Source organism: Taudactylus pleione, unplaced genomic scaffold (assembly GCF_031769625.1).
Source record: "Taudactylus pleione unplaced genomic scaffold, aTauple2 ptg000050l, whole genome shotgun sequence".
NCBI classification, from domain to species: Eukaryota; Metazoa; Chordata; class Amphibia; order Anura; family Myobatrachidae; genus Taudactylus; species Taudactylus pleione.
The window spans coordinates 2,016,438-2,025,000 of record NW_028284452.1 but is presented as its reverse complement, the minus strand read 5'-3'; the positions used below and the strand labels follow the sequence as shown (position 1 = coordinate 2,025,000).

The window sequence follows — 8,563 nt, the reverse complement described above, 5'->3', positions numbered from 1 at the left end:
ATCGGAAACATTGCGGCCATTGCGATGTTCATTTAGAGACCGGATACAGAAACCAGGTAGTCCGGCATGAGCGGGGAGGTTAAACTTACTTTTCCCCAGTGACTGCTCAGTTGTGATGCGCTGGGTAGGGGGTCCTGCTTTGCTGACCAATCAGCAGTGATCGGCAGTACAGCAGACAGAGGGGGAGAGGGCGCTGGTGCCGGAAGGTCCCTCTGAGAGCTGCAGCTGCAGGAAGATTCTCTTCCTGCAGCTGCCCTCATGTTTATCTGTCTGGATGAAATTTAACGTCCAGTACAGATAAAGAACTGCCTGGTGTGGTCAGAAGCTTACGTCCATGCCAGGCAAGTGGTTAAAGACAGCCATGCTTGTACACAGGTGACTTAATTAGTACCTCAGTCAATTTGATTTACCCATCTGTACTCAAGCATGGATATCTTTAAATCCTGGCCTGTATCCCAGAAGGGTGGTGTGCTGGGCATACATGCTGGTGTAGGGACCTGCAGAAAACAAGGGGTCCCTTGACGCTGGGCTGCAGGCTTAAATGCTTTGATCAAATCATGACACAATCCCCTTGGTTTTATTTGCTACACACATAGATTTGCAGTATATTATTATAAGCACCAATAGTATCCTGGAAGGGGCAGCCAGAAAGTCGGTAACCCTAGGGTAACTGTCTTAGACCATTACTTCCCAAGCCCAGTTCTCATGGCCCAATCACAGTCAAGACTATGGGATATCCCTGATTTAGCACAACCCGGCTGAAGGAATACATGGGGCAGGATGACCTCACTGAAGGATATCATTCAAGTCGTTGGTGGTACTGAACGTACCATGTGTATGCAGCTTTAGTCCACATGTGCTCATACATGGATATGCTTAGTACCTGAACTATGAGTGGGACATGAGGACTGGGCTTGGAAAACACTGTCCTAAACTGCTCCTTTCTTTAGTTTCTCCTCGCTTTGAAACTAGCACTGTATGCTACAGAATCGGTAAGTAAAGCCAGTGGATCAAATACCGACAGCGGCAGCCCGATGGGTCGGAATCTCGACTGCAGCAGGTAAGTACTCTAACCCTCCCCTCTCCCTACCCTAACACTCCCTTAGTGGTGCCTAACCCTAACCTCCCCCCATTAGTGCCTAACCCTACCCCCCGTTAGTGCCCAACCCTAACCTCCCCCGTTAGTGCCTAACCCTACCCCCCGTTAGTGCCTATCCCTAACCTGCCCCATTAGTGCCTAACCCTACCCCCCCATTAGTGCCTAACCCTACCCCCCGTTAGTGCCTAACCCTAACCTACCCCCATTAGTGCCTAACCCTACCCCCCATTAGTGCCTAAACCTAATCTCCCCTGTTAGTGCCTAACCCTAACCTCCCCCCATTAGTGCCTAAACCTAATCTCCCCTGTTAGTGCCTAACCCTAACCTCCCCCCATTAGTGCCTAACCCTACCCCCCAGTTAGTGCCTAACCCTACCCCCTAGTTAGTGCCTAACCCTAACCTCCCCCCATTAGTGCCTAACCCTACCCCACCCCATTAGTGCCTAACCATAACCTCCCCTCCCCACACCCTACACAACCCTCCCGGGAGGGGTGCCTAACCCAAACCCCCCCCTTTCTCTACCCTAACACTCCCGGGGGGGTGCCTAACCTTAACCCTCCTGGGGGGTACCTAAAGCTAACCCTTTTCCCTCCCCCCGAGGCTACACGCTAAGATACCCGGCTTACCTTTGGTCGGTAAGCCAGGTGTCGGGATTTAGTAGTGGGGCCAATGATAGGCATCAGGATTTCGTTGCCTATCTTTAGTCCCATGCCAGGATGTGGGTGTCGGGATAGCGCCCGCCGGTATCTATCAGTGTAATCTCTTACATTTTATCACAGGGCAGTTGATAGACACAAATTGTTATTCTGGTGATACTTTCCATAGCTCAGCTCACAGGTCTGTCTGCTGAGAACCAGGTGATGCTGTGTTGTTACTAATGTGATGCATGAGGGAGTACCACCATTTGTTTAGTAAAATGCATCTCATCCCTCAGACAATGATGAGATAATACTTTTATTCTGATGTTCCCCAGCTCCACAGAGTAATGTAAAGGAGACAATGTCCTAATACTCAGAATTGAATGTATTTGGTGATGTTGTGAAATTCCTGCTGACATGATACCAGCGAGCAATAGCAGGGCAATGTAAACAGACAGACAATACGGACCTAAGTGCTGTTGGATGGTTTATATGCAGTTTAATCCCAGCAGGTTTATTGAGGAAATTATACATTGTCATCTTGTAGGAATGTGCAGACATTTACCATGTGATTCTTATTATGTTGCCAGATTAAGATGGGACTATATATCACAGTGCATATACTCAGAATGGGGGATGTCTTTTCCACCATGCAGGACATGGGCACTGTGTTTCATCTATATAGTCCTATCTGTTGTTATGCCCTGGAAAACATAACAAGTCCTGATGAACATATAGGGATTGTATTATGTGAAGTAGTCACGTTTGTTTCTGAAATGGGGCCAGAGGAATTATTATGGGTTTTACTAGAAACTTTAAATGGCTGGATTGATCGTTACATCACAAACTACTCTGATGGGTTTACTTTGGAAGGGTCCCATCATTATCCTATATCCCCCACATTCATTACCATCCCCTAAAAGCCATTGTCCCACTAGGTAATTGTTAGATAGAACTGGCCCCAAACCATAAAGGGTTCCTTTACGTCTGTATGTGGCGCTGCGGGAATGCTGTACCCTATCAGTATTTGCTAATAGCTCTATCTATGCTGTACAACAACACCACCACCAGCCAGGCACTAACCCTTCGATAGCTCAGCTGGTAGAGCGGAGGACTGTAGTGGGTACTGAGGCAGAAATCCTTAGGTCGCTGGTTCAATTCCGGCTCGAAGGAAAGTGTTTTGTTTTAAAAAATTTTTCTGTTTCCTGAGATGCTAATTAATGAAAATAATATCACCCACAAATGCATATACATTACTCATCCTGCTTGTGTTTTGTATTGAGACAAATAATAACATTTCTACTAAGTATTCATCACACTGCTGAGCATCTATTAGGGTAATTACGGTATAACCAGGGGAAATACCCATGGTGCCTGGCTGCACTGCAGATACATCCTGTTACGTAACTCTTGTATCAGCTCCCATATGGTCTAGCGGTTAGGATTCCTGGTTTTCACCCAGGCGGCCCGGGTTCGACTCCCGGTATGGGAAAGAGATATTTTTTAGTTTTCATTTGATTGTGTTTGTGTGACTTACATTGCTGTTTGCTTTACTTAAATCCTTTATTATCTTTATATTGCTTCTTTGCAGAAATATATTATCACAATGGAAGTTACACCACTGGTAATCCTAATCCTGATGAGCACCTTCATGTGATGTGATGAACATTTACTGATTCTAAGTGTATAGCCCTTTGGTCCATTTTATTTTACCAAGTGTATTTTTTTTTATTCAATAAAACTATGAGTGGATCCACTTATTATTATTATTATAATAATTATTAATAATAATAATAATAAGTTTATTTTTATTTTGTAATTGTATTTTAGTGTTGTTTTGCAACAACTATACCTGTTGTGGTAATAAATCTCCTGTATTTTTATTGATAACTCATTAACATAGTACGGTCAGAACATTAACCTCAGCATTACTGTTATTTGGTTCTGTGCTCTTGTAGTTTATGAGGGATCGGTAATCTCCTCTTGAACAAAGCAGGTGGTGCCTCACTTTATTGACTAATGGTGGGTACAACGCGGCAGCACACAGCGTGCATGGTGGCGGTGGGTATGATGGTGGGCCTGGGTCCTGAAGGATCCAGTCCCCATCAGCCATTAATGCAGAGTTCAGCAGTGGGTGTTCTATTGCAGTGTTTTTAGTGCCCTGGTGCTATTTTAAAATCTGAGATTGTTGCATCAAGCCACCCTCCTTGGGACACCCAAGGCCTGGGCTAAAGCCCAAAGCTATTCCCCACACCTCTGGCGGTGGTGGTGGTGGGTGTGGGTTAATGAGTGTGAATAATCAAAATATTGTCCTTCACAGGGGTACTAAAGGTCTCAGCAGGGTGGCCCTGGCATGCTGGTACTTGGAGAACCACAAGTTCCAGCATGCTTGGCACGGGACTAAAGATAAGCCTCTAAACACCAATGCCTATCATTAACCCCATGCCGAAATCCCAATGCCCAGCATGCCGAATTTAGGAAAGCTAGGTGTCGGGAGCTCTTAGTCGCAGGTGGGGGCGGAGAGGGTTAAGTTTAGGGACTGACTCCCGGGGGGACTTAGGCACCTCCCTGGGAGGGTTAGGGTATGTCCAGGGGATGGGGGAGTTAGGGTTAGACACCACTGGGGGAGGTTAGGCATCCCCCCCTGGAGGGTTAGGTTTAGGCTCCCCTGGGGGGAGGTTAGGGTTAGGTACCATTAAGGGAGAGTTCGTGTACTTACCCTAGTCGGGATCTTTATCTGCTGGCCTTCCGGCATTGGGATTTCATCCACCGGGCTTAGATTTGGTGGATCCGTAGATAGCAGAAGCCGTGGGGAGGAGGTGACAATGCAAAATAGCTTACAGGCCACTACTCCCAGAAGATGACGAAAGAAGATGTAATAAGCCCTAGGGGCAGTGGCCATTCACAAGAGATAAGTCTTCCCTCAAGGTGAAGGTCCTGCTTAATACATTTTTACAAATTTATGTGTTGTGTTAATTTTAATATTTCTTTTACAGGTGGACTACGGATACCAGTGGGCTCTTACTGCTCAGGCATGCTGGAACTTGTGGTTCTCCAAGTACCAGCATGCCAGGGCCACCTTGCTGAGACCTTTAGTACCCCTGTGAAGGACAATATTTTGATTATTCACACTCATTAACCCACACCCACCACTGCCAGAGGTGTGGGGAATAGCTTTGGGCTTTAGCCCAGGCCTTGAGTGTCCCAAGGAGGGAGGACCCCTTTATTTGGGGGTCTCTACTTTCTACTTCTTTTTAAAAGAATCCCTGACCTGTGCTGACTAGTAGGGGGTTATTGCTTTGACCTGGGGACCCCGTGAAGCATGTCCAGTGGCCGTGGCATTACCCCATCACTAGTGAGAGCCCCGTGCTGGTTCAATGAAATAGGGGGACCCCCACACCCTTTTCCTCCATATTGCTTGAACCAGGACAGGCACCAAAAGCCTGGTGCTGGTTTTCTTTTCGGAGGGAGACTCCATGCTGTTTTTCTTTGGTCTTTCTTTTACAGGATGCCTACAAGTATCAATGGCCCTTACTGCCTTGGCATGCTGGTACTTGTGGTTCCCCAAGTACCAACATGCTGTGGCCACCTTGCTGGGACCTGTAGTCCCCCTGTGAAGGACAATATTATTTCTATTTTTCACTCTCATTAACCCCGCACCCACCACCCGGGCTTCCCATGGAATCTCCTGCCTAGGCTGACTAGTAGGGGGGTTAATGTTTTGACCGTGGGATCCCCTGGATCATGTTCCCTAGCTGCGGCATTACCTACCTGCTAGTAAGAGACCATTGATGGTTGCAGGAAATATGGGAAACCCCTACTCATTCTTTCCCCATATTTCCTCAACCAGGACAATCTTAGAAGCCGGTTCATTGAAATATGGGAGCCCCCTATGCTCTTTTCCCCTATATTTCCCAACCAGGACTTGCTCAAAAAGCCTGGTGCTACTTATGCTTTGGGAGGGGGGGGGGACCTCTATGCCATATTTTTATTTTACAATTTTCATTTACAGGAGGAATATGTGTACCAGCGACCCTTACTGCCTAGGCATGTTGGTACCTGTGGTTCCCAAAGAACCGGTATGTGGGGCCACCTTGCTGGGACCTGCAGTCCCACTGTAAAGGACAATATTGTTTCTATTTTAACACTCATTAACCCCACTCACACTACAGAAAAAAACAGATATCCAGAGGGTAACATAAGGGAAATGCAGGTAGGAGTCAGGACAAAGCTGGTAGGCCCTGAGTGGCTTGTCAAATTCTTTGTTTCACAATTTTATAGTATAAATAAATTAGCATTAAAAAAGCTATGAAATTCCATAGACAAAAAAATGAATGATTTTACATGTCTCATTAAGGCTTCTTACAACAGCTTTCTGAAACTTCAGAACATGTGTAACACTTCCACTCAAACACAGAAAAAAACAATGAGTTTCTGATCATGATGGCTGAACCTTAATGGATGCGTTCCTTGAGCAATACAGATTTGGTGACATCACATCCTGTGGTTAACTGCAGATTCATAAATAAAAATGCACAGACAGATGGGTATATGTATGAAGTGGTGGCCTTTCACTCTTTTCAAATTTAAACCGGCACCAACAGCACGTGCAAAAGACTCTGGGCTTTGCTGTTAATATTAGTGATACTTTAAATGTTGAGGTCAAAGCTGCTGCTTCATAAATTTACCTCTTGTCTGTTTGTGTGTTCCGACCGTTTGTCTGCATCCATATACTACACAGGTATTATAGTCTTAATCTACAGTGCATCCGAAAAGTATTCACAGCGCTTCACTTTTTCCACATTTTGTTATGTTACAGCCTAATTCCAAAATGGAATCAATTAATTTTTGTCCTCATTTTTGCCTGGATCCAGTCCCTGTCAGCCATACTGAAGTATGCGAAGTGGAATATGTGTAGAAGAGGAAGATGAGGGAACATTGATAGAGCAGCTGCCATTTTGCGTATGTTGTTATGAGACGCATGAATGAGCCAGTATTAGGAGGGCATGCTGGTTCTAGTAGTGCTAGTTGGAGTTCCCAGGGGTGACTCCCAGGTAAGCTGGCTCTCAATTTGGATGCATTTAGGTATGTGCCTTTATCATGAGGCCTTACATTTGCCAAAATATATGTGCTTTTATTATGAGGCTTTAATTGGTATATATTACATTTGGGATGAGCATTAAGGTGTAGGGCCCCCGAGGCTACTCTGACTGGGCCTCCTCAGGGCATCACCACTTCATACATATAGCTGCTTTTCACATCACTTTTTATGTTTGTCTTTTATTCATGTAATTTTTCACATATTTTAACTAATAAGTGTTGAAAAAGGGTTTCAACACTTATTAGTCTTACACATCTGTACTTTACACTTCACTGTTACCCTTCTTCCTGTTTTCATGTGATGCCCTGGAGGGGTCCTGGGCTGGACTTTTTTAGGGGTGCCCTGCTCTCCGGACGTGTACTGCTAAGTGTTAAGGACTGCTAGTGACAGAGAAGCCGAGACGAGGCCGATCAGCTTCCCATGTACTTGCAAATGCACGTAACTAATATCTCTGAATTCCTAATACCATATAGTTTTCATATATTGTTGCAAGTATAATTCACTGTGCTGAGGAAAAATAGGAGGGTAAACCCCCCTCATTTTTCTACTTGTTTTGACCCCTTCCTTTCATGCACCTGAATAATATTGCTAGAGTGATTGAGCAGCTGCCATTTTGTTAGATGACTACATACACAAAGTGATCGTACGCAAAGACACAGCTTATGCATTGCCGTGCAATCGCCTGCCTTGCTGTCACATAGCCAAATTTGCAAATGCATCTAGCGAGTAGGTCTGAATCGAGCCTCAAGCTCCAAGTAAATCTCAAAATTAAGTAGCCACCATAGAAATCTATGGGGGCTGCTCTTGTGATAAAAAATTAGATCTGCTGTGGAATCCCCCGTACACATTTACATGATACTTACATATTCCTACAAAACTTGTTTAATAAATATGCCCCCCAATCACCACTCATTGCCTCCAACATTGGAGGGTTACGAGACTGAGGGAAGAACTAGAAGTGGCTGCTCCCTCATTATACACAAGATCAGGAGACTGGAGATCTGGTCATTTACCTTACATTCATACAGGCAGCTGAGAGTGAGGGGAAGGGGGGCTGGTCATTTACTTACATTCATACAGGCAGCTGAGAGTGAGGGGAAGGGGGGCTGGTCATTTACTTACATTCATACAGGCAGCTGAGAGTGAGGGGATGGGGGCTGGTCATTTACTTACATTCATACAGGCAGCTGAGAGTGAGGGGAAGGGGGGCTGGTCATTTACCTTGCATTCATACAGGCAGCTGAGAGTGAGGGGAAGGGGGGCTGGTCATTGACCTTACATTCATACAGACAGCTGAGAGTGAGGGGAAGGGGGGCTGGTCATTGACCTTACATTCATACAGACAGCTGAGAGTGAGGGGAAGGGGGGCTGGTCATTGACCTTACATTCATACAGACAGCTGAGAGTGAGGGGAAGGGGGGCTGGTCATTGACCTTACATTCATACAGACAGCTGAGAGTGAGGGGAAGGGGGGCTGGTCATTTACTTACATTCATACAGACAGCTGAGAGGGGAAGGGGGTCTGGTTATTTACCTTTCATTCATACAGGCAGCTGAGAGTGAGGGGAAGGGGGGCTGGTCATTTACCTTACATTCATACAGGCAGCTGAGAGTGAGGGGAAGGGGGGCTGGTCATTTACTTACATTCATACAGACAGCTGAGAGGGGAAGGGGGTCTGGTTATTTACCTTTCATTCATACAGGCAGCTGAGAGTGAGGGGAAGG

The 8,563-nt window shown here is 45.8% G+C and overlaps 2 non-coding genes across 2 annotated transcripts; both read left to right on the top strand.

Moving 5' to 3' along the window:
- Positions 1-2,820: 2,820 nt before the first annotated feature.
- On the top strand, positions 2,821-2,910 carry TRNAY-GUA (transfer RNA tyrosine (anticodon GUA)). The gene is given in 2 exon segments: positions 2,821-2,857; positions 2,875-2,910. It is a non-coding gene; the product is annotated as a tRNA-Tyr (tRNA).
- Positions 2,911-3,157: 247 nt separating this feature from the next.
- Positions 3,158-3,229, top strand: TRNAE-UUC (transfer RNA glutamic acid (anticodon UUC)). Its single transcript has one exon. It is a non-coding gene; the product is annotated as a tRNA-Glu (tRNA).
- The last annotated feature ends 5,334 nt before the right edge of the window (positions 3,230-8,563 follow it).